General features: G+C 41.4%; 1 long non-coding RNA gene and 1 pseudogene across 4 annotated transcripts; one reads left to right on the top strand and one right to left on the bottom strand.

Annotated features, from left to right (window-relative positions):
- Nucleotides 1-9001: 9001 nt before the first annotated feature.
- LOC310845340 (plasma membrane calcium-transporting ATPase 1 pseudogene) lies at nt 9002-22449 on the bottom strand (annotated as a pseudogene). Of its 3 annotated transcripts, none has more exons than XR_014568696.1 (4): nt 21566-22449; nt 19173-19227; nt 15949-16070; nt 9002-12939 (listed from the first exon to the last, which is right to left on the bottom strand). The product of XR_014568696.1 is annotated as a plasma membrane calcium-transporting ATPase 1 pseudogene (transcript). The 3 variants fall into 3 exon arrangements; XR_014568697.1 differs by having other exon boundaries at nt 22051-22449; XR_014568698.1 differs by having other exon boundaries at nt 22297-22447.
- A 103-nt stretch (nt 22450-22552) lies between these two features.
- On the top strand, nt 22553-25937 carry LOC310845497. Its single transcript, XR_014564808.1, has 3 exons — nt 22553-22897; nt 25617-25698; nt 25807-25937. It is a non-coding gene; the product is annotated as an uncharacterized lncRNA (long non-coding RNA).
- Nucleotides 25938-26502: the final 565 nt, after the last annotated feature.

The following is a 26502-nucleotide window of genomic DNA, read 5'->3' as shown; positions in this document are numbered from 1 at the left end:
AACAGGGACACGTTACATGAATGATGGGACAACATTTAATACAGCGGCAATTACGATTTGCGAGTTCTGTTAACTGTTGCATCGGGAAGACAAAATAAAGATGCGGCAGGCTGGATAAAATTTATTTGTCGCTGCTCCAGTTCGTTATTCAAAAGAATGTCTTGTGAATGTATGACTTCTTTAATTTTTTTTTAAAAAAATAAATAATGAAAGATCGAACGCTGTCACACCGACCGTGGGCATTTAAAGGAGGCAACGTTTAAATTGGCACGATGCACTCGAATGTTTCATTCAATTTGATATTTATGGTACGACCGCTAGTAAATGCTGCGAGTTCCCTTACACAAGCATAGGGTGTGAAAATAATAAAAAAGTATCCCTCGCACTTCCGCAGCGAGCAGGGTTCGAACCTGCGCGGGGAGACCCCATTGGATTTCAAGTCCAACGCCTTAACCACTCGGCCATCGCTGCTACATAGAAACGAAAGGCAAACAGAGGTATTTAGCAGAACAGGAAATGGCCTCTGCTGCTTACCTTCGCTTGGGCAAAATTAAAGCGCCCAACCAGAAAACGGCGTTTCTCCGCTCCTCCAATCCAGACCGGGGAAAGGCGGGCTCGCACAAAAGCTGCGGCGCTTCTTAGAAAACAGGATCCAGCCGAGCAATGGCGTCTCTCCAGAGGCGCCAAAGAGGTAGCGCTGCGAAAGATGTCATCCCTTTTCTGCTCCCTGTAGTTCCAGAGACCCCCAATCCTCCCCTCAGATGAACAACTCTCCCCCAGCTTCACAGGGTGTTTTGGCTCTCTCCCCCGCCAAAACAGTCCCGTTGCCCCAATATAATTCATGTCATTGAACGTAGTTCATAATTTAAACTCGGTTCAAAAGGCTGGCGGGAAAGCTTTCCACCCCGACAGAGATATAGGAGAAAGCGCCAGAGGTAAGAAAGGTTTAGCTTAACTAAAGGTTTAGCTTAACTGACTGGACGTCTCCCAAGTTCCCCACAGACCTCCACCTCAGAGCCGTGGTGAGGTGACAGGAATCGTAATCTGTGTGGAAGAATAAACAGGCTTTCGTGACAGATAACAGATATAAACACAAGTGACATCTATAAAACATAGGCAGCTGCCACCCAATACTATACCCACATTGTCACGATATGGCTCTCAAATGCCCTCTTTTGTCAGGCAGCCTGCCCATCTCCACCCTGGCACACAGGACTGGATTTTAGATGAAGAGAGGCCCTAGGCTACTCCACTTGTGAGGCCCCTTCCCATCCCCCACCCTCACAACCAGAAGAAAATGGAAGACTGTTATAAACAAAACTGAGTGAAGCCAAGGATGATGACGGGTATTTAAAATTCTACAATTCACAATTTTTCCTCTAAAGGACATAAGATATTATTGTTAAATACCATGGTGATTTAAAAAAATGCATAACATTAACACTGAAAAACTTTTGCAATAACTGAACTTTGCAAGCCTTTTGCGGCCTGGGCAGGCTGGGTTGTCCTCTTATATACCTTCTGGGATTGACAAGGCATCTGACCTGCACCTGAATCTCATAGATCTCCTGTAGCTGCCTCTGATTAGTTATCATTTAACTCTTGGGGGAAATAATTAGCATTACACGTCATGTGCATGGAAGTTGCCAAACCAATTAACCAACTAGAAGGATTACTGTTAATAGCTCCAGGCTTCCTATAACTTGATATTGCTGGATAGTTTTGATGAACTGCAAAAGCATTTTTACTTTGCTTTCTGTTGCCACCCTGGAACTTTTCCTTATTAGTGCCACTTTCCTTGCAAATGAAGGAAAACAACTTTTCTGCTAGTATATGTTGATAATATAGTTTTGGTTACTGAGGACAAACAAGATTGTACAAAAACAAGATTGGATGCAGGCCTGGCCAGGACATAGGCATCCTGACTGTTACAAAGGTGACCTGCGTGCTTGCTTGCTTGATTAACAGCTGTTGGGAACTTCAAGGTCCCTGTTCTCCCTTCTTATGGTCTTTGTACTGGACCTGCAGACTCCAATAGAGAGCATTCCATGTCAAGAAGGAGGGCAAGTGGGCACTCTATCAAATGACAGGGCAGGAGTTACATGGAGCAGGGCCTTTTCACTGGTGGTGCCCATTGTAAACCTTGCTCTTCCCAGACCTGCTCTCTTTTGGCCTGTATTTTGGAGCTTTATAATTTAGGAAGACTCTGGAAGAACTGGTTGACAAGTCTTATCAGTTGCTGACATATGAGCGGATTTTATTTGCTGTTATTCTGTGCTTCTAGTGCACCAGGGTTTACACCAGCATAATATAGTTGGCCAGGATGCCAGAAGGAATACAATTTACAAGCTTTCTCCATTATCTGCACAGAAGAGGGTGTTCAGTCAACAGTGCAAAGGCTGAGATGAAGCATTCCCTGCTGGTTACCTGGTTTCAGCAATAGGGGTCGCTGTTTGGTAGTACCCAATTGGTTAGCTGTCAGATTCTGGAGCTCCCTATTGGTGGATCTTAGGTAATTCACAAAATACAGAGTCCATTCATAAAACACAGTGTTCATTCATAAAGCAGTAACATAAATCTCCATTGCTACATATTGGGTGTATATTTCAGCAGTTGAATGTACAAGTTTAAGGCCATGATGTAGTGTAGTGCTTATGTGACTGTGAGTACAAGGTGGCTGGGCTCATTGTCTCAGGGTTTTGGGGGGAAGACATGACAAAACTGATTTCCAATAAGTGCTCCCCTTTATTTCCATAACAAGTTATTGAGTCTGTACTCTGAATGGTGACACCAGGGACCTAGAAGGTGCAGGGCTTGTAAGTCCAACCCCTGCACAGTCTCATCAGGGTTGACCTTAAGGCAATTGGAGTAACTGGAGCAATTGGGCCAAATTGGACCCCGTGGGCCGCAGACTTTGGCTGTGAACTGGGGCCCTACAAAAATAAATAAATCAAGTTGTGCCCCACTGCTTCAAATTGGGCCCCACTGGCTAGCCCTGAGTCTAATAGTTGCTGGGCCTGAGTTGCCCTGCCCTTGTATGAAGTCTTGGGTTTACAATTTTGGGAGAGGGGAGACTGCGGCTCTGGGGAGCGGGCAGGCTGGCAAGGCCCCCTAGATTTAGAGGCCCAAGTTGTCCTGCCCTCACATGAAGTATTGGGTTTTCAATTTTGGGAGAGGGGAGACTGCAGCACTGGGGAGATGGCAGGCTGCTGAGGCCCCCTAGATTTAGAACCAATTGTTCCATTCCATAACTGAGAAAAATCCAACAAAATAGCAGTGTTGATCTGTACCAAAAAAGCGTTCATTGCCACCCTAGTGGCTGATTGGTTTATTATGGCATGACCTATTGTAGAAAATAGCTTATGTCAACAGATTCCTGTTGTGCTCTGAGAAAATGTTGAATTTATATGAACAAAGTTTCAATGAACAAAGAATTGGTCCCTTCTCATTGACGGTCACCTTTCTTGAGACCCTCATTCACCATGACAGCAAAGAATTTGCCACTCTGGGGGTGGGACATGGATATCATGTCCCTGAAGGTCTTGTCAATAAACTTCTCTTTTTCAGGTCAGCTATTTCGACCTCAAGGGAACAAACTTGTTCCCTGAGAGCATATTCCTGGAATACATGCCAAGCTTGCAGACAGGTATATGTGTGATTTAATAAACTTCTCTACTGACTTTCCACCTTCACAACTGTTTATGATTTTTGAGCATGTTTACTTTGAAAGTTAGGGAAGAAGTTTGATGGCCCTGACCTCCTTACTAAATGTTTCTTCAGCTGGTGATACAGCCATCCTTGTGGAGCTCCAAGGCCAGCACTTCCATGAGGTGAGTTGAAGCAATTTGCCTCAGGCAGTAGATTTGACTCCCACCCTACCATTGCGCCACTTCTGGCTGCATTGTCCCACAGCTTTTCCTGCATCACCGCCACCACAGAACCCTTACCCTCACTGCTAACATTGCACCCTCACTGCTGCATCATTGAGGAAGTGCAGGTGCAGCTGTGGGTGAGGGTGCAGTTGAGGTAGCAGGCCAGGTGGTAGTGCAGGTGAAATGGTGGGGACAGAGAGGGGGTCACCACCACAAGTCTGTTTTACTTTTGTACCCCTGATTAGCTTACCCCCAACTTTTCCTTGTACAGGTGCTTAATGTTTTTATCTTGACACTTTGGACTCAGTTACATTAGAAAAAAAGCAAAGCAGTTTAAATGCGTTATAACACTGTGACACCAGATGGCACTATAGCATTCAGTCTTTCAGCAACATGATTTCCCATTACAGTAAGAGGTTTACAACACGTTTTCCTGAAACATTTTTTTGATGTGTCTAGGTCCAGCCTTTGACACTGGGGTTGAAATGATTTGTCAGATGGGGCTCCCCACATATTCACTGAATATTTGCTGATCAGTCTCACTGTAGTTGTTTTGCTGGCACCCATGTTGTTGTTGTTTAGTCGTGTCCGACTCTTTGTGATCCCATGGAGCAGAGCATGCCAGGCACTCCTGTCTTCCACTGCCTCCCGCAGTTTGGTCAAACTCATGCTGGTAGCTTCGAGAACACTATCCAATCATTTCGTCCTCTTTCGTCCCCTTCTCCTTGTGCGCTCCATCTTTCCCAACATCAGGGTCTTTTCCAGGGAGTCTTCTCTTCTCATGAGGTGGCCAAAGTATTGGAGTCTCAGCTTCAGGATCTGTCCTTCCAGTGAGCACTCAGGGCTGATTTCCTTAAGAATGGATAGGTTTGATCTTCTTGCAGTCCATGGGACTCTCAAGAGTCTCCTCCAGCACCAGAATTCAAAAGCATCAATTCTTCGGCCATCAGCCTTCTTTATGGTCCAGCTCTCACTTCCATACATCACTACTGGGAAAACCATAGCTTTAACTATACGGACCTTTATTGGCAAGGTGATGTCTCTGCTTTTTAAGATACTGTCTAGGTTTGTCACTGCTTTTCTCCCAAGAAGCAGACATCTTTTAATTTCATGGCTGCTGTCACCATCTGCAGTGATCATGGAGCCCAAGAAAGTAAAATCTCTCACTGCCTCCATTTCTTCCCCTTCTATTTGCCAGGAGGTGATGGAACCAGTGGCCATGATCTTTGTTTTTTTGATGCTGAGCTTCAAACCATATTTTGCGCTCTCCTCTTTCACCCTCATTAAAAGGTTCTTTAATTCCTCCTCACTTTCTGCCATCAATATTGTGTCATCTGCATATTTGAGGTTGTTGATATTTCTTCCGGCAATCTTAATTCTGGCTAGGGATTCATCCAGCCCAGCCTTTCTCATGAAGAATTCTGCATATAAGTTAAATAAGCAGGGAGACAATATACAGCCTTGTCGTACTCCTTTCCCAATTTTGAACCAATCAGTTGTTCCATATCCAGTTCTAACTGTAGCTTCTTGTCCCACATAGAGATTTCTCAGGAGACAGATGAGGTGACCAGGCACTCCCATTTCTTTAAGAACTTGCCATAGTTTGCTGTGGTCGACACAGTCAAAGGCTTTTGCACAGCCAATGAAGCAGAAGTAGAAGTAGATGGCACCCATAGTATTTTCTAATTTCTTTACATAATTTTGAAGCAGGTAGAGTCAGAGCATTTTCTCTACTTTGAGAGTGGATTTGTGACTATTAGTGGAGGAAAGAATTAGAATACTCCATCCAGTTGTATATTCCATCATGGAAATGTTTTCAAATTCACATGCAAATTTTCATTATTATTCTCTACTGTGGTCAGAAAGCTTACAAAAATAGCTTCCTTAACATTGAACACTGTGCTGCTTTTAGATATATGCTCCAATTTTTTTAATAGAAAACAATTACAGCTTATTCTGCTATGTAATTGCTTTGAGTCCATTGGAAAAAATAAAGTGCTTTGGTTCCTATGGTCCTTGAAGAAGAAAAGAAAAAAAAGTTCTGCAGACTGTAGCATAAAGATGAATTATTTTAGTGCTAGGGTGCCCTCAAGTGTTCTTTGTTCAAATTGCAGATATTTTCCTGTACCTGAGTGCACACTCCACTGAAATATATTGCACCCATACTTGGTTTATCTGCAGTTCTTGTTCCAGGAAATACTTGCTTGCAAGCTTCCTTCAACGCACAGAACTCCATACTTGGATCAGAATGCTTAGCTGCATGGACCTATCTCCACGTCAGCCATTGCAGACCTTCTGCACAAATACAGATTCAATCTAACCATACTGCATTGCTTTCAATGGAAAATAATAGTATCTGAACTTGAATATGCAGATAGATACACATGCACTTTATGTCTGCTGTTCCTGATGTCGCTGTGTAAAGCTGCTTCTGCATGTACTGTAGATATTTTTAGAACAGGGATGAGGAGTTTGCAGTCTGCGGAGCCAGTAGCTAGAGATGATGGAAGTTGTAGCTGAACAGCTTCAGGGTGCAGGTAGGGAAAAGATTCTTTGTTCTTGCCATAGTTGGATGAGAGCTAGGAAGTGTGGATAAAGGGGAGAAGGTGAAGAGCAAAAAGAGGACACATTTCTTCAATTTTGCCCTGCTGTTTTTCTCCTCCACTTCCTATCTTTTCCCCCAAGTTCACATTTGTTTTCCAATATAATAGATTTCACTTTTATCCATAACAGTATAACATAGTATAATAGTATGGGTGCCCTCAGGCTAAATAAAAGAAATTCTACACCACAATATTCTGAATTCCACTTGCCTTCAGAAGCATGTCTAAAAGCCTAAAGGAAGAATGTCTACAAAGCATGTTTGTAAACTGCTTTGAAGGTTGTTGTTTTTTACAGTCAAGTGGTATATAATTTTTATTAAATAATTACATGAATGCATTTATATGGTGATAAATGGGTGGAGAATGCTTTTTGTATAATTTAATGAACTACAGCACTTAGAATGAGACATGAACTGAACTATTAGTTGAACCTTGATGCTAAACAGGTTAAAACACATCCTCAGTATATAATTCCCAACCATTTAATGGATGGTTTATCTGCAAAGAGACAGAAACACCCATTATTCTCATATTAATTATGGATCTCTTTAATGTTTCATTTTACTAGCTTTTAAGCGTGTTATTAGGGACACGGGTGGCGCTCTGGTCTGAACCACGGAGCCTAGGGCTTGCCAATCAGAAAGTCAGCGGTTCGAATCTCCGTGATGGGGTGAGCTACCGTTGTTAGGTCGCAGCTTCTGCCCACCTAGCAGTTCAAAAGCATGTCAAAGTGCAAGTAGATAAATAGGTACCACTCCAGCGGGAAGGTAAACAGCATTTCTGTGTGCTGCTCTGGTTTGCCAGAAGCTGCTTAGTCATGCTGGCCACATGACCCGGAAGCTGTCTGCGGACAAACGTCGGCTCCCTTGGCCAGTAAAGCGAGATGAGTGGTGCAACCCCCGAGTCATCCGCGACTGAAGCTAATGGTCAGGGGTACCTTTACCTTTAAGAGTATTATTACAGTGGTACCTCTGGATGTGAACGGGATCTGTTCCCAAGACCCGTTAGCATCCTGAAGAGAATGCAATCCACGTCTGCACGTGCTCGGGTCGCAATTCGCCACTTCTTTGCATGCGCGTGACATAATTTTGAGCATCTGTGCATGCGCGAGTGGTGAAACCTGGAAGTAACGTGTTCCGTTACTTCTGGGTCGCCACGGAGCATAACCTGAAAATGCTCAACCCGAAGCTACTTCAACCCGAGGTATGACTGTACTCAGTCTTGGGTCTCTGCATACCTCCCCCCACCATTTAGTTCAGGCTTCCTCAAACTCAGCCCTCCAGATGTTTTTGGCCTACAACTCCCATGATCCCTAGCTAGCAGGACCAGCGGTCTGGGATGATGGGAATTGTAGTCTCAAAAGATCTGGAGGGCCGAGGTTGAAGATACAATTCCTACAGGTGTAAAATAGAGGTTTTATGGGAAATAGCTTTGTGCTATGAGTAAGGACATGAGTAGAAGCAGCAGCATATTGGACTAGTTGTGTGGGTTGCTACCACCAGCACTGTTGCTGCTATTAGCTTCCTTGCTCCTCTTCCTTTTGTTTGGTGGACTAGAAACAATGAGAGGAGGCCCTCTTTAAAATGATGGAAAGAAAGCAGGTATAAAATATCTGTTGGTTTGCTGGCTCTTTGCAATTGCAGGGGAAGTTTGCTAATTTTTCTTCTAAATAAAAGAAATGTGTGTGTGCATTTTAGCACTGAAGGGACACAGTGCACCGTGAAAAGAAAAGAAGTTTGAAGTTGAAGGGCAGATTGTCATGTCACTAGCATCATTGTGTACTTCAGTCATTTGGTGTCTGTAACATTCCCATAGTCATATTCTCACTGCCCTCATAACTCTTAAGAGAAAGCCCTAATTGAGGGCACATTTCTGAGCAACTCAATATTGTGGAGTTTTTTCAATCATTTGAATCCTCTGGTCATTTTGCACACTTTTGGATTACTTTTTCTAAGTGTAACTCTGATACTGTGAAGCATGAATGTAAAATGTGTCCCTGAATATTACACTTCCATTGTAACAGTTTTACTCATGAAGGGGGCAGTGGTAGCTGCAATTTCAAGAGAGGTTCGCTGCCACGTACTGTGTTAAAACTGAGTAACAATTGCACAGTTCAAGTGCAACAATACAGTTTGGGGAAATATTCCTTTGGTTATTGAGAAGTCAATTTTCAGCTTAGGCAGGGGCACCTGTCCTTTTAAAATCTGTGTGGGGCTGATGGGAATTGGAGTCCAATAACTTCGGGAGGGCCACGGGTTCCCCATTCCTAATGGAAAGCATGGGTTCTTAGTTCAGGATGAAATGCTGAAGATCTTTGAAATTCTACAAAAAGTAGGGTAAAAAGAGGGTTTACAGACCCCTATCTGTTGTATCCCTTTTTAAGGGAATATAAAATAAACTAGGGTGGGTCATTAGTCTACCATGTCTCCTTCTGTGTGTAGTTAATTATTATTTTGACATCATCCTTAGGGTTTTTTTTGTGTTTTGTTTTGCCCCTTCCTCTTAATTAAGCAACAAGAGTAAAAATGTTTTTAGCATTTTTATTATTTAATAATATTTGATTATAAGCAGCTAGCAATAACAAAATGCAAATAAGCTTGGCTTGTTTGTAGTCAAATCTGTCCCCCTCCATTCAAAGCAGAGCAGCTAAAGAAAGAGTTCAAAATACTTGAAAAAGTAACACATTACCAAATGGGTGATTGAGGGCATAAGGCAGCTCAGCTAATTGATATCAGTTATAAGTATAAACAGGAGCAAAAGTAAAAAGCTATTCAACTTCTATAATTTATAATATAATACCACATTTAAGTCAAGAAATATAAAAAAATCACGACACGGCTTTTGGCTTCATCAATCACTTTCCCTCTTTCTGAAGATGGCCTTGGAAAAAATAAATTTAAAGGTTCAAGGTACATTAAAAGTCAGCTAATATAATATTCAGACCCATATATGAAGACATTTTGAAGAGGATTTTATTTTGATTCCTTATGTTGTTTCCTATATCTTCTAGAAAGGTCTATCTATTTTGTCAGAGATCTTTTAAAAAGCATCTCACTCACCAGTGCGGAGAAAAAAATCCACCCATTTCTTAATATTGCTAATGTGCACATTACTTTTTTTGAAATGGAAATACAATAACATGTGAAGTTTTCATATTCATTACTCGTGTTGTGTTATGCAGTTTTACTATTTGTTGAATGCACATCTTTATTATATGAGGGCTCGTGAAATGATTTCACTGCTCCGCACTGAACTCGTATTCTAGTCCAGTTCCTGAACCACAGAAACTTACTGCGTTTCAGTTCTTGTTCACCTAAGTCAATCACTGTGTCACCATCCATTTGTTCATCTTCAACAGGTTGTGGTGGTTGATCACCAACTTCCCACAGGAACCCCAGGAACCTATTTGGAATATATACAATCAGCTGCCCCCATAGCAATGTTCCTAGGCCAAAGAAGATTGACCATAGCCACTGCTCTAGTGTAAGACTTGCACAACTAAAGGGCTTCCCTCCGAGCTGAACAATGATTAGTTGTGTAATCAATGTTCCCACAAAAACACAACAAAAAATGGAATTTGTGAATATTCCTGAAAAAACATTCCTTTCCCCATGAATCTTGCGCGCATTGACTTCATTAAAAATCTGCATCATTACAAATGTGTTAAAAACAATAGTGTAATGCCGGGTAGGTGGGGCATGTAGTGGTGCAATTCGTCCATTTTCAATATCAAAGAATTTTTCACCCACAAAAAGAAGTGCAAAGACAACTACAAGTTGATAAATAGCATGAAACATAATATTTTTTAGCATTGTACGGGAAATAAGAGGTTTATTTCTGCCATAAGGCTTTCGTTCCAGCAGAGTCTCTGTTGGCTTTTCTGTTGCTAGAGCAAGAGAAGCAAGTGTGTCCATAATGAGATTGACCCACAGCATCTGAACAGCTTTCAGAGGTGAATTCTGGGTGACTGCTGCTCCAATAAAAGCAACTACCACTGCTACTACATTAACAGTAAGCTGAAACTGAAGGAATTTGGAAATGCTGTCATATACATTCCTACCCCACATGACAGCTTTGACAATGCTTGAGAAGTTGTCATCAGTAAGAATTATATCAGAAGCTTCTTTAGCTACATCTGTTCCAGCAATACCCATTGCAAAACCAACATCAGCTTTTTTTAATGCAGGCCCATCATTTGTACCATCACCAGTTACTGCTACCACTTGCCTTTGTTCTGTGATATTGCTGTTAATGATCCCTTCTACCAAGTTGTACTTGTCAGCAGGTGAGGACCTTGCAAGCACACGAAGCGTAGGCCAAATCTTGTCAATAAGCTCTTGTTTAATCTGTCCATCTGGACCACGTATTAGTCTATTAAACTCATGCCCCTCTAAGCACTCAAAGTTCTCCCCGGGTTGCAGAATTCCACATTTTGCAGCTATTGCACGAGCTGTGTTAATGTTATCCCCAGTAACCATACGTACAACAATACCAGCTCTCTGACATTTTCTTATTGCGTCAGGAACCTCAGGTCTTACTGGATCTTCAATACCTACAACTGCAATACAAGTCATGTCACTGAAAATATCATCTTCTTTGTCCCAGTTTGGTCCTGAGCCGGCTGGGAAATCTTTGAATGCTAGACATAAGGTGCGAAGTCCCCCAGAGGCCATTTGTGCAATCACATTTTTTATCACATTTTCCTTCTCTTTTTTGGTAAAGGATATAGGTTCCCCAGCAGCATCCAGTATATGGGTGCATTTTTGAAGAAGTATTTCAGAAGCACCTTTGCTAAAGAGTTGATAACTCCCATTGGGGTTTTCCAAAACTGTGCTCATTGATTTCCTTTCAGAATTGAAGGTATATACCTTAAACAATTTCTCTTCTGGTATCTTAGTCCTCATAGCCTCATAATCCTGCTTTAATTCCACAAGCAAGCCCAGTAAAGCACACTCAGTCTTATTGCCAATTTGAAGAGCAAGGCCTCCTTTTTTGTCAGGAGGCAGTATTTTCGAAGTATATGCACAGTTTAAAGAAATACTTTTAAGCAAATAATTCAGCATGGTTGGATGAATTAATTTAGGTTCAGGAACTTGTTCATAATGTGTGCCAGCAATTAAAATTTCAACTACTGTCATTCTGTTCATGGTTAAGGTTCCTGTTTTATCTGAACAAATTGCTGTTGCATTACCCATAGTTTCACAGGCATCCAAATGTCTCACTAGGTTATTATCTTTCATCATTTGTTTCACAGAGTAGGCAAGTGAGATGGTGACTGCAAGTGGAAGGCCCTCTGGTACTGCTACAACCAAGATTGTAACTCCAATAATAAAGAACGTCACAATATATTGTATATAAACGGGTGTACATTCAGCAGTCCAAGTATGCTTCTCAATCACAAAAGTTTGAACTAAAAAATAGACTATAAGAACAGTAACAGTGATTATAGACATTGCCAGCCCTGCTTTTCCAATCTGAACAGCCAATCTTGTGAGTTTTGCTTGTAGAATTGATTTTTCTTTTTTGTGTTTTGAAGTTTGTTCTTTTTCCTTTGTTTCGTTTCCAGCAGTTTTATGAGGGTTGGCTGGCTTTTTATGATTTGCTTTCTCATTATCTTCTCCAACTCCAAGTAAACTGAGGATAATTCCTGTTTGCGAGTTTAAACCTACAGCTGTAATAACCATTTTTCCAGAGCCTTCCATCACATGGGTACCTGAAAGCAACATGGGGTCCTCTGTCAAAGACTTCTTGACATGATCTGATTCCCCTGTGAGGCTGCTCTCATCAATTTTTAGATCATGTCCTTGAAGGAGCAAACCATCAGCTGGCAAAAGGTCACCGTATTTGATTTGTGCAACATCCCCAACCACTAACTCAGCTACTGGCACCTGTACTGACTCCCCTTTCCTGATGACAGTAAATTTCTGTTCCTTTTCAATGCGCGCCTGCAACCCCCTGAATTGTTTTTCCTTACTCCAGTCATTGAAAGCTGTTACCAACACTACACAAAGTACTGATACAAGTATTGCAAATCCTTCAATCCAGTCAGCCTCCGCTTCTTCTTCTTCATCTCCAAATTCATTTGCATGACATTCTGCAACACTTCCTCCTGGATCATAAAAAGAAAGTCCCAGTGATATAATAGCTGCAATTTCTAAGATGCATAATGTCGTATCCTGCAGTGCTTCCCACATTAATTCCAGGAAAGTTAGGGACTTTTTAGGAGGTATAAAATTCTTTCCAAATGCAGCTTTCCTTGCATCTATTTCTGATTTGGAACCAAGTATCCCAAGTGTGGGGGAAGTATTCAGCATTGCACAGATTTTAAAGATGTCACCATAAAGTTCCTTTATTTTCTTCACTGCATCTTTCTTTCGAAATTCCATCAAATGTTGCAACTCTGGGAGAGTGATCTTAAAGTCTGTTGCCTCAAAGTTGACTGGAGTCACCATCATCCTGCCTTCCTGCAGTTTACAATAACAACCCAGAAACTTTTAATAGCATTAAAACAGGGTTAGAGACATATTTTATTACATTTACCTAAAAAAGGCACTTCTTACAATAATAAAAAAGGGCAAACTTTAAAAATGGGACAGAGGAAACGAAACTCTTTCTTTTACCATTAGCCCTAGAATGAGGTGTAGCTAGGTGTATCACAAAAACAGGAAAACTATGAGCTTCTCCACAGCTTTGTAAACCCTCCATTAACAGGTGAGGTCAAGGACTTAGCTATACAGCTGCAGATAAAACGTTTTGAATGTGTTGTAAAGTGCAATATACAACTGTGACACTAGATCAGTGTTTCCCAACCTTGTGCCTCCAGATGTTTTTGGCCTACAACTCCCATCATCCCTAGCTAGCAAGACCAGTGGTCAGGGATGATGGGAGTTGTAGGCCAAAAACATCTGGAGGCACAAGGTTGGGAAACACTGCACTAGATGACGACTGTGAGCTATAGCAAATTCAATGCATTTTTCAAAACGATTTAAAAAAAACTTTTTCACAAATTGTTAACATGTGTGTAGATTCCACACAAATGTACTCCAACAGTGATTTGTGTCAGTTTTCCACAACACCATGTTCCAGATCAGGCTTCCTGAAACTCGGCCCTCCAGATGTTTTGAGACTACAATTCCCATCATCCCTGACCACTGGTTCTGCTAGCTAGGGATCATGGGAGTTGTAGCAGGAGGGCTGAGTTTGAGGAAGCCTGTTCCAGATGCTTCTCAAACACAGTAAGTTTTGATTTGCCATATGTTTCAGTGACCTCTCCTAAATCTAGTAAAAAAATCATGTTAATATTTTAACAGCTTTGGGGACAATTATACCCATACTGGAATGAAAGAAAAACTGCACAAAACTACTAAGAGATGGAGTGATCCTGAAAAATGCTGTTAAATATTTTAGTTATTCTTTATGTATGCAGATGCTCAGATCAGATTCTTTCCATTTCTTGTGAGAAAGGAGCAGAGGGAAACTGACTTGTCTATTGCAATAATACACAATTTACTTATTTCACTTAATATCACTACACATGGTATTATGGTTAGTAATACCCCACAGGTTTACAATGCCCTTCCCACAATCAATTAGAATGTTCCTTGTGTTTTTTATATTATCAGTTTTTTATATATTGAGCAGAACATGCTGGCTCTGCTTTTGGGATAATTCTAACTCACACTGTAAGACACTCTCAAAGGTGTCTGTGTCATATGAGAATGTTTCAATCGGCAAGCAGTGTCATATAGTGGAAGATGACCAACACTGCTCAAACTCATAAACCATGGAAAAAAAACACCTGGCTGTTGCAATTCCAAATCATCAAAATCTTTCTGCCTGGTGCATTGAAAACAAACCAGCCAACCAGAAATATCTCCAGAATTCCTTGTGTGTGAATCCAGAAGTGTCAGTAGCAGTATTTTCGGTTTTCAATAAGGTTTGACACTGACTGCTCACCCATGAATGCTTGGGGAGTGGCAGTTTATGGGCGAGTCATGGTGCCAGATTGCCTGGAGCCTAAATCTGGTCTGCACAGCCAGTGACTGAGCAGGCCAGCTGCAGGGTGCCTGATTCAAACAGGCCAATCAGGAGAGAGTGGAGAGGCATGGTGATGAAGGCAGATTTGGTGTGGGACGTCTCCAACCAGGTCCTAACCAGAGATTTAGAATGGGAGCTGTGCCTTGCCTCTGCCTCTCTGATCATCAATGGATTATCCACCTTGTCTAGGATGGTGTGGCCTGGATAGTGTTGGCTTGACATTGGTATTGAATGTTCAGCTGCCGTATTCAGAGTCTGGGAGAATATTTTTCTTGCTGACAAATTGGCTGGTCTGTAGGTTTTCGCCTGCCTCATAGCAATTGTCATAATTTATGGTGGATTAGGCGTGGGGTTTGAATTTTAGCCAAATGAGTACCCTGTTAAAGGGGTCTAGGAGGATATTTATGACCTGGAGCCAACATAGGGCTGATGAGCCATAGTACCCTTACCTCTGGCGGTCCTAAGGGTAGCGCCCCAGTTTGAGTCATAGGGCAACCTTCCCTGCAGAGTAACCCAGCTCAGGCAGACTGACTGATGCAGAATTCATAGCCAATGCCTTTTCCAAAGCCTGCTTACACCTGTAATCAATATTGTTGTGGCCTATTTCAACCCAAGCACTGGTGTCATAAATCTTAATCCTTTCTGGGGCTGTCCCGGATGGCCCACATGCTTCTGTGCCTGGGTATGCAATTGCAAATTATATGCAAAAGAAGCGTGGTGATTCTCCTTTCTTCCATGAATAACCACAAATCCAAGCCTAAGATTGCTCTTTTGTTATAATAAAAACTAAAACTGACTTTGACACCTGTGACCTGATCGTATTCACATATGCTTCACTACACTATCAACTGGTGGTGATTCGCTTAAATGGCTACATGGTTTGGAAGTTGAACAACCCAAAATGGAGTGGAAATCTCAAAGTACATCTCTTCCTCTACATACAGAGCTACATGCCCAAGAATAAAATTAGGTAGTCTCAGAACCACTAGGACCTGCTACTTCTAACACCCAGAAAAGGGGAATGTGCCATGTTTGCAGCCAATGCAATGAAAGCAAATCACTTTGCAAAGTTTGCAAGGTCTGCAAAATTATTATAAAACTCATTACGATTATTGTATGTGTGTGTGTTTTGGACTGAGTTGACAACACCTCTGGCTCTCTTTTACAATACATGTATATGCATGCTTGTATGTGTATGCATGCTTTCATGTATAATGAATATTTATATAGTGATGGTACTATTTCTTTTGCTTTTCTGTGAAGTAGTGAAATGGTCAATTTTAGTTCCTCAAAAATGTAATGGGAAATATGCAAACTGGGCCAGGCTACCAGTTCTGTATGAGCAGTAGTTTAATTCTAATGCTAGGCCTGAAAAGGCTTCTTTTCAGCGAATCATTCACAATGAAAATGACTTTTTTTAAAAAAAGATCACATACCCTTAGATAAAGAAATGGGAGAATCCACTTGTTCCTTATTCACAGAAATATACCTGGATGGCTGCTGTTCTCTTTCCAGTGGCATTTGCCAAGTTTCAAGGAAATAGGCCTTGGCTAAAATGCTATAATGGCAAAGCAAAAGATTACTTAGCAATAACGATAGTTCTTAAATTGCATTTTTTTTACAAACAGACAATGCAACAAAGCTAGTCATAATATTACTAATATTCTAGATTATAAATAATTTTTTATAAGAGAATCTGACCATCTTATTGCTTGAAGTTAAGATTTAAGCTTTTTTCCTAAAAAATCTATCTCATTGTCTTGGTTAGATATTGTTTCATGCTCCCCATTTTCCAAGGGACAGGAAATTTAAGGGATAGCCTTTTATATGCTCAGTTAGACAGTGAGGCAAGAACCCTTTAGATATTTGTAACACCTATTTATTTATAAATAAAACTTGGGTGACAAGGGGTGCTTCCAGACTACCAATATTTTGCTGTTGTATTTCAATCACATACCAGCAAATTCAGGTTGGGCAATTAAAGTGGATTGGGTGTTCTTGTGCAACAAACACACTTCCAAAAGTAAAAATAGGAACCTGACATTTTGTGGAATAAGACTTGCTTGATGCTGTGTAATATAAATTCCTTGCAAATATTGTGCAAACAAATCATGATGAATTCTCAATCAACAGACCACTTGGAAGTGTCTTATTTCTCAAAAACAATTATATAAAGTGGCAAACATATGCTTTGACTGTACCACTTTGAACTACAGATGGGGGCTCGTATAGTATGCTAATAGGAGTGAGGGGTAAAGGTAAAAGTAAAGGGACCCCTGGCCGTTAAGTCCAGTCGTGACCGACTCTGAGGTTGTGGCACTCATCTCGCTGTATTGGCCGAGGGAGCCGGCGTACAGCTTCCGGGTCATGTGGTTAGCATGACTAAGCAAGTGAGGGGTAGAACCCATCAGATTAAAAGTTAGACACTCTTCTTTTTGAAATCTAGTTTTCTATATGCAGATAATTATTTTCTGTGAAGGAGAATTCAATTATGTAAGCTTTGTAAAGCTCTTTTCCTGCCAGTTTAAGGCAAAAACTCAATATATTCTTCCTCCTTCCTTCTTCTCTTTCCTTTCTCTGAACTTTCACACCCAGCAGTGTTTATTTGTGTGTGGGGGGTGGAGGTCATAATGTCCTTGGTGCAAAGGAAAAAGGTTGAGTCCACTTCTTGTGGCTGCTTTTGTTTATTTTATTTTAACCCCCCAGATGCATTAATTGCAACAACACATTTAATGTAACCTGTAGTTTGGCCTTTGCCCTCCATCATAGCAGTTAGGGTTTGACCTTAATTTGAAACACTTATCAACTGGTAACCAAGCACTGTCAGTTATCAAATTACACAAAACTCTAAAGGTAAAGGTAGAGGGACCCCCGACCATTAGGTTCAGTCGTGGTCGACTTCGGGGTTGCGGCACTCATCTCTCTTTATTGGCCGAGGGAGCATGTACAGCTTCCGGGTCATGTGGCCAGCAGGACTAAGCCACTTCTGGCAAACCAGAGCAGCACATGGAAACGCCGTTTACCTTCCTACCGGAACGGTACCTATTTATCTACTTGCACTTTGACATGCTTTTGAACTGCTAGGTTGGCAGGAGCAGGGACCGAGCAATAAGCTCACCCCGTCGCGGGGATTCAAACCGCCAACCTTCTGATCAGCAAGTCCTAGGCTCTGTGGTTTAACCCACAGCGCCACCCACTAGCAAGATGATAATTTACCTTTTCAACCACTGGAAGATTACAATTGTCCCTTAGATAATTTATAGTCCATGACATTTATAACTGAATGTGTATATGTAAAATTCAGACATCTTGAAGTGATGTTGTATGTGTTGAATAATACCTTGTCTGAATGCACTATCATGTGGTAAGAGGATGAAATGTAAGCCCTAATGAAAGGATGTAGGACTGCCCTGCCCGCCACATACCTGTTGTTAATCCACCATCTACCCATACAGTGGTACCTCGGGTTACATACGCTTCAGGTTACAGACTCCGCTAACCTAGAAATAGTACCTTGGGTTAAGAACTTTGCTTCAGGATGAGAACAGAAATTGTGCTTCGGTGGCGTGGCAGCAGCGGGAGGCCCCATTAGCTAAAGTGGTGCTTCAGGTTAAGAACAGTTTCAGGTTAAGAACGGACCTCCGGAACGAATTAAGTACCTAACCAGAGGTACCACTGTATACCCTGACATCCTTGAATTTGGCTGCATGCCTGAAAGTGTCCTGTACAGCTATATGTGCATAGAAGCAGCCACATGGTCAGGATCCCTGTGCAATCATGGTTTGAAATCATGGACAGGTGTACAGCTGGAGGCTGCTCACCCTTCCCACCGAAAAGGTGAATGCTTTCATCTCACAGGGCATACCACTACTGATTTGAAAGCTACCATTCAAAGGAGAATCCACAAAAAACTGATTAATCAGAACAAGAAGGTTGCTTCTGTTCATTGGAATATGAACAGAGGCAATGTACTCGTTCCCGTAACAGTTATTATTTCATATGTGTTAGTTGCTTTCTTCTCAAAAATGACCCAAATAACTTTACAGTAAAATTAATCAAAACAAACACAACCAATGCATTCTAAAAAAACACAGCTAAAAGACAGGCTTTACAGACCTTACCCCATTAAACAAATGCCTGAAACCCTTTATAATAAGGGTCAAAAGCCAGGCAAAGAGGAAAGTCTTCCTGGCACTTAAAAATAGATAAATATGAAACCAGGCATGCTTTCCTCGGGACACAAAGGGCAGGGGGAAGGACATACTGTAACCGAAAAGGCCTGTTCTCTGGATATAATCCTCCAGTCCTCCTGTGGAAGGGGCACACAGATGGCAGTCACAGAGGTGGTCTTTGAAGCACTATGTTCTACTACAGATATTAATTGACCAAGCAATGCTAAGATGATTGCATTATAGTTAGTTACTGCTGTTAGTGTCATGGCCATTCCACTTTTTCTGCATACATTTCAGCTATAAATTAATTGCGGCAAACTCTGCCATTAACATTTCATTGCATTCATTTGATAACCTTGTATATTTGGAAAGACCATGCAAGCTTACTCCAGAATCCATTTGTTACTAGAGGTATCACAGGACTCTCTGTTCTTAATAGGCTACTCAAGACCTCAAAACTAAATCATTAGCATAAGTAGTTTGATTACCTGAACAGGGGACCTCAGTCAGCGGAAGGCACTTTAAACTGAAAGAATCAGCATCCTGACAGGTAAAGAGAAAGGAAGTGAGAATAGGAGAGAGATTAGAATGACGGATTATCAACAGCTGTGTAGTCATGTGGACTGAAACAATAATTATAAGCTTTATTGCAGGAACAGCTAGGTAAATGTTTCCTATTTGTATGTAGACAGCCAGAGCAGAATTTATTGTTTTCACGGGAAAGAATTCAGTGTCTCTTTCTACAGTAGCTACACATGGGTCCTTACTTTAAATTTTGACAGGAATAGTACTCTGATTGGTTTATCTGATCAGGTGAAAGCAGGCGTCAGGGCCCCCTGAAAATTTTCAGCAAGGTGGTGGTTGCATGCCCCCTGTGAGGCATGCTCGCAAGCCACAGGGTGTCCACATGGCATGGCAGCACACCCTGTGGTATGTGCACATGGCATGCTGACATTGTGCAGCCCTAGCCCCCTCAATTGCAGGAGCAAGGCAGTGCGCATGTCTCCATGGCCACTGTGGCATTAATGTTTGTCTTCTTCACTGGAAAATTTACAACCGTGCCCATTTAGCAAGGAGTGTGCATGCAGTATAAAGCCTGTGCCTTGTCACAAGGTGAAGAGTGGGGACATGAAGGCTCTCATGTGGTGGAAGACAGGAAATAGTAGCTAGATAATGAGATGCAGCTGTAGCCAAATCATTAAGGGGCCACAAGGGTGAATTGAGAATACCTGGTCTCCTATTCCCAAGGAGCTGCAACCTTGTTAACATCTTCAAACTGAGCAGTAAGAATTGGAGGTATTTGCAGCACCTACCACCTCCTGGTGGGCTTTGTTCACCCCAAAATCAGTATCTCCTGGCAGCAAGAACTACTGAAGAGGGTGGTGGACTTTCCACTTCTGCATACGAAGTTCTAAAGAGGTGTTACAGATTTTGGGTGTTGTGAGGGCCCTGATCCTGTTAGGGTTGTGTTTTGGTTGAATGTGGGAATGTGTGCTGCTGCCCCAGGGTGAGAGGATAGAGCAGTTAAGGGAGACTGACCACATCTCAAGTGGAAATTGGTGGCTGACTAGGGTGAGAGCTTTATTTCTCAGCCATATGATAACAATATGTGATTGTTAAATGAAGGGTTGGGTGAACGGTGTGAGGTTCTTATTTGGGTTGGTGTAGTCCTAAATTAGATATGATTTTAGTCTCACTGTGAGGCTGCCAGTGTTTTAGTATACTCTCCCTGTTTTATTTCTGAAGAGCAAACTGGCACCATCAGCAGTAGTTTAAAAATATTGATACAGGACAACAGAACTGGCAGGCTAATGACTTTCAGCAGCAACCAAGTATGTATGGTCTTTTTGTATATGTATTCAGGGGATTGTTGGGGTTGGCAACTGTTAAGAGTGAAGGAAAGGGTGTTCGCATGTGGGTTTGTTTTTGTGCAGGTAGATTGAGATATGGATGGTTAGTAGGTACTGGATAGTGAAATCCTCTTTTATAGATTTTGATGCTCTTATTGTTTTCTACACTATATTTACATTTGCTTGATTTCCTTGTGGCTTGCTTTGCACTTTATAAGTGGTATATAAATGGTAGTAGTAGTAATAATAACAACAACAATATACTACTACTATTCATTTCATTTCTATACCACTTTATACTTTTTTTGGGGGGGGGAATCTCAAAGTTGTCTACAGTCTGCATGAAAACATCAAATTATATAGTATACATCACTGAAGGTAGTTAAATATGTTGCTTTGAGCGTCTAACAAAAAACTAAAATATATTAAAAGATTTTTATTTTATTTTAAATAAAGCATTACAAAGGAGATCAAGTATAGAATGCTGATAGCCTGACTTATTCTAAACAGTGTTTCCTCTAAAACTTTCTATAGCCCATCTGAAGACACAATTCAACCTGCTGCTATAAAATAAAATGTCACCAAAAATTGCTTTAACAACAAAGGCTGGAGCAAGCACATATAGCTCTCCCTACAGCCTGGAGCTAGATGTTTTTAATAGGGCAAATCCAATTGAGTCCCTGGATATCTTTACTCGGACTCAAGTTCTACTGATGTTTAATAGGAATTACTTCCTAGTAAATGTAATTAGGATTGCACTCTTCATTCTATAATATGTACAGGCTGGTAGGCACCATTTTAGTGATTATGTACGCCTCTCCCAGCTGATACATTCTGCCTGTGTCCAATTTCACTCAAATTTATTTCACCATTTTCCATACATTCCTGAACTCTTTTCTCCATAAAAATCAAGCAAAATGTTCTAGTAAAATATTTTCATAGGCAACTTATTGTCAATAGCAGTCTCTTAGAATGTTTACATTTTTTCAAAAACAATGAATCTATAAGGTCTAAAGTTGCAGATTACATACTCCTTGTTTGTATTCACAAATTCTTTAGATTATCTTCTATGTCTTCCTCCAAAGGAGAAAGGCTCCAAAGGCTATTATCTTCATTTTTCTCCATTTCCACATATAGAGACAAAGGTATTGCAAGATGGTTGAAAATCAACTTGTTATACTTTCCAGTATTTGTAAGCAGTCAGGGAATATTAATAGACAAACTTGGAAACGGGTATATCTGACTTCTCAAAGGTAAACACTGTGGCAGGGGAAGACCAGTCTTATGTCCTTTTCTACTAAGTACTAGATAAAATAGTCAAATCAAACACACAAATCATTATGCTCTGCTTTGTTTTTAGCTAGGGAGGGAGGGGACAGCCTAGCCTGCTAATGTGCCTTTAACAGCATCTTGATATGTGGAATTTGGCAGATTAAGCCAGCATTATCACCTGGTAATGTCCAACTATAACATGGGTGAGTCTAGTTTAAATGGAAGAATTTTCTAGCTGCCGTACCTTGTAAACATTTGAAGCTGTTTTTTCCTGGTAGGGCTCCTGTGTCTTTAACAGCTGCTTGGCTGGCAGAAATTTAGCAAGCAAAGCTTTCCCCCTCATTTCACCTCCATACTGGAAAAACTTCACCAACTAAGTTTCTGCCTGTCAGGCAGCAATAATAGGCTTGTCAGAAAAAGTTGTTAGCTTATTAATTGCCTGCACCTTACACAGCATCCTTAATTATCTAAACCACTGTACAATGCGAACCTGCATTTTTCCTTCTGTTCTTTTCTAGTTCCCTGTTCCCAACTCAGCCCTAGCTCAAGACTTGCAGCAATACTTTGACCTACTCCAAGGTTCAAGAAAGACTGTAATAGCTCTATATCTCAGCCTCTTTCATTTCCCCATATCAACCAGTAACTGCTCAAAGTGACAGTTACAGTAAGATGGGAGCTGGAATCAGAACACTTCCATCAACCAATGACATGTGGCTTATGGTTACATTTCTTTTAGTTCTGACTCTGTTTGATACCCACATGCTTATAGGGCTTGTTTCTTGGACCAAATCAAGGTGCTGGTTTGGGCCTTTAAGCTTGCTATTCTGGAAACAGAGTATTTTATGTACTACCTTATCCCATATGAAATGACCCAATGTTAGGCAGAAGAGAGGATTTGGTCTTTACTATGGTTGCCAGTATGGGGTTTCCACAAATGAAACTACACTAATGGGAGAAGCTACAATTGGCGGACTTTCCTCTTTTGGGCTGCTTTTACAAGTCCAAGGCCTTATGTAGGGCCTGGCCATGGCACTTAACCCCTCCCCCCCTTCATTCATGGGATGAAGGTGCATCCTACACATTTTTGTCAGGTGAGGCTTTTCAAGATATGCAAAAACTTTAAACAGCGTGATAACTTACAGAATTCACTTTCACAAAATGTGATAACAGTCACCAGTTTAGGTGACTTTAAAAGTGGATTAGGCAAATGAAAGAGGATAAGGCTATCATTTGTTACTAATAATGATGGCTATACTCCAGGAACAGATACTGTACATGTTAAATTCCAAATGCTGGAGATCATGAGTGGGGTGAGTGCTGTGGTGCTTCCTATAGGCATCTGGTTGGCCACTCTGAGAACAAGACACTGGACTAGACAAGCTTTTTGCTTGATCCTACCAGGCTCTTTTTATCTTTCTTTACAAACTTATGGAAAAATGGCACCAACTAAATTTCTTTGTGTTTGGTAAATGATAAAAGTTGAGAGCCCTGCAAGAAAAGCAATGTTGGTAGCCCAATGAGAGGTGTGTGTGTGTGGCAGAAAGGGCCTATCCTGCCTGCTGGACTTCTTGTGAGTGTTTTCTTTAATATGTCATTGATGCAGCAATAGGGCATTAGAGGTAGTTTTATACTGGACCATCCATACATCATTCCTCTTTATTACTTCTGGTGATGCTTCCCCAGAGTTACCATATTGTTCTGAATTGGGGCGGGGACAGACTCCCCAAATGGGCGCGGGTGGTGTGGTGGTCTAAACCACAGAGCCAAGGGCTTGCCGATCAGAAGGTCGGTGGTTCGAATCCCCATGATGGGGTGAGCTCCTGTTGCTCAGTCCCTGCTCCTGCTAACCTAGCAGTTCAAAAGCATGTCAAAGTGCAAGTAGATAAATAGGTATCGCTCTGGTGGGAAGGTAACAGTTTTTCTGTGCGCTGCTCTGGTTTGCCAGAAGTGGCTTAGTCATGCTGGCCACATGACCCGGAAGCTGTACGCCGGCTCCCTTGGCCAATAAAGCGAGATGAGCACTGCAACCCTAGAGTCATCCACAACTGGACCTAATGGTCAGGGTTTCATGAGTATATACATTTTTATGCATACTTCACCTTGGTATATGCATCTTTGTACACGTTACTTTGGTGAAGAACTGCATTGCAAAATTCAGAGAAGTGTGAATTTTGAAGGATGTCTGTGTTTCATTTTGTAAATTGCTTTGGAAAGTATGAATTAGGTAAAAAAGATAAAGGTACCCCTGACCATCAGGTCCAGTCGTGACCGACTCTGGGGTTGCGCGCTCATCTTGCTCAAGAGGCCGGGAGCCGGCGCTTGTCCGCAGACAGCTTCCGGGTCATGTGGCCAGCGTGACTAAGCCGCTCCTGGCGAACCAGGGCAGCACACGGAAAAGCCGTTTACACTGTTTCCCGCCGGAGAGTGGTCCCTGTTTATCTACTTGCACTGTGAGGTGCTTTCGAACTGCTAGGTTGACAGGAGCTGGGACCGAACAACGGGAGCTCACCCCGCTGCGGGGATTCGAACCGCCGACCTTCCGATTGGCAAGTCCTAGGCACTGTGGTTTAACCCACCTGAATTAGGTAGGTTTCCTTTAAATGCAAACTGAATCAAATTTCTCTCCTATCCCTACCAGAGGGTCCTTAGTGGTAGATGTCTTCTTTGTTTACCTCTATCTCTATCTTCCCACAGGGCAGTTGTTGGTAGATAGCCCTCTGTGGAGAACCCAAATAAAGTAGACTCCAAGGTTGTGTTTGCCTTTCTGCCTCTCTTTCTCTCCTGGAATTTTTCCACAAGGCAGTAGGTGGTAAAAGACCTGTGAAAAGGGAGAGAAAAGTCCATATGGTACAGCTCAGATATCTTCCTTTCTCTCCTGGAATTGTTCAACTTGTGGTAGATTTAGCTAGCAGCTGAAATGGTAAAGGCTTAAGAACATAGATTATATGACAAAAGGGCGGCAGGGGAGGGGGAAGGAATTATATTTTTTGCTGAAGTTTAAAGAACAACTTGATAGGTTTTCAAAAATATAAAAACATGCCATAAAAAGACAGTGTGCAATTCCTCACAAGTGCCACTGAGATCAAGGAGGTTCAAGTGATGAAGGATAAAACACAAGAAATGTAATCTAGGTCAAAGTAATGTAATTGCTGGTTTCAAAGTAAAAAAAGCTATAATTTTTGGTGAAGGTTGTAAAAGTCTCAGTTAAAGACAGGGCTCTGGAAATACCATTTTGTTTATTTGGTTTTTGAAAAACAGGAAGGCATAGTTTTTAAGAAATGGTAAACTATTACGTATGGTGTCATAGGTCAACTGAGCAGGACATTATGCTGACATTAGCTAGAACAGACATGCTGTTGCTTTAAATTGGCTTAGCTTCATTAAACTCTATAGAACTATAATATTTTATGCCAACTATTTTACAACAGCCAGGTTGCTGTTATGAGAGAATACAACATATTTTCCATTCCAAGAAAAACTGTAAAAATTTCACAGATAACAAGTCTCTTGCATTCTAAACATCTTTCCTGCATAAGGGCAAATTAAAGAAAAAATATAGTCACAATTTTTTGGTGGTGCCTATAAAACATGATTTGTGTTTTATGTATTGTCTCAGTAACAAACAAGAGGCTAACAAATAACATTCCTAGCGTTGTGCTGACATCAACTGATGATGACGTGTGAGAAATATAAAATTAAGAGCTAACTGCAACTATAAAACATATCCTGCCAAGTATGCCTTCACACTGTCTTGGCCTCCTAAGAGATTTGGTGGTTTTATGTGCACTTCTTTTTTACTTTGTGTTACAGCAAGGGTCGCCAATGTGCTGCTCTCCAGCTCATATGGACTACAGCTCCCATCATCCCTTACCATTGATCATGCTGGCAGGAGGTAACGGGAATAGTAGTACGTGACATTGGTGGGGGTTGAGTGAGAAAGGCACCAGTTGTTAGATTGGATTCATTATTCCAATATAGAGCTCTGTTTCCTTCTCGATAGAGAATGAAATTCCTACAGCAGGGCTACCACCACAGCTGGGTGGAAATTTCAAATGCCTGTATCTATATCAAGATAGACAGACAGATTGGCAAGGGGGACGGGACCCTGAAGCTGAATAGAGAAAACATGAAGCTGTCCTGTAAAAGTGAGTGAACAGAGAAGGCTGTTCCACCGTCAGTGCTCAAGGTGGAAGAAGTCTGAGGACTCTAAAGGGAAGTGTTGAAATTTCATAGTCATTCATTCCATCATATACAAAGGGGCAGAACCTACTCTAGATGCCCGCACAAAGGAGAGCAATTAAGTAAAATGACTGTCAGGGTTGAGTTCTGTTTCTTACCAACATACTTCTGTTTGGAAGTGGGTGGAAGACAAAATACATCTTATGAGTCAGATGCAATATTCTGTGGGTTGCCACATGGTGCAGAAAAGAAAAAATAACAACAATAACATTGCAATCCCAGTGCAGTGGGTGAGAACCTTATGAATCCCTTCGCTGTCCTCTTTGAAATTCTGAGTCATTGCTTTGAGGCTGAGACTGGCATTTGACCAAATTGTAGGAGAGAAGAAAGGGGGGGGGACACCAATAATCTGGAAACAAAGACAGTTTTCTCTTGGCAAAACAAGGCATCTTTTATCCAGGTATGTTCCATGTAGACTAGAAGAATTATGTTCTTCATTTTTATTTTTTCATTATTT

Source organism: Podarcis gaigeae, assembly GCF_964106915.1.
Source record: "Podarcis gaigeae genome assembly, chromosome: 5".
Lineage (NCBI taxonomy): Eukaryota > Metazoa > Chordata > Lepidosauria > Squamata > Lacertidae > Podarcis > Podarcis gaigeae.
The sequence above is the reverse complement of the archived record's forward strand: the minus strand, read 5'-3'. Positions and strand labels throughout refer to the sequence as shown.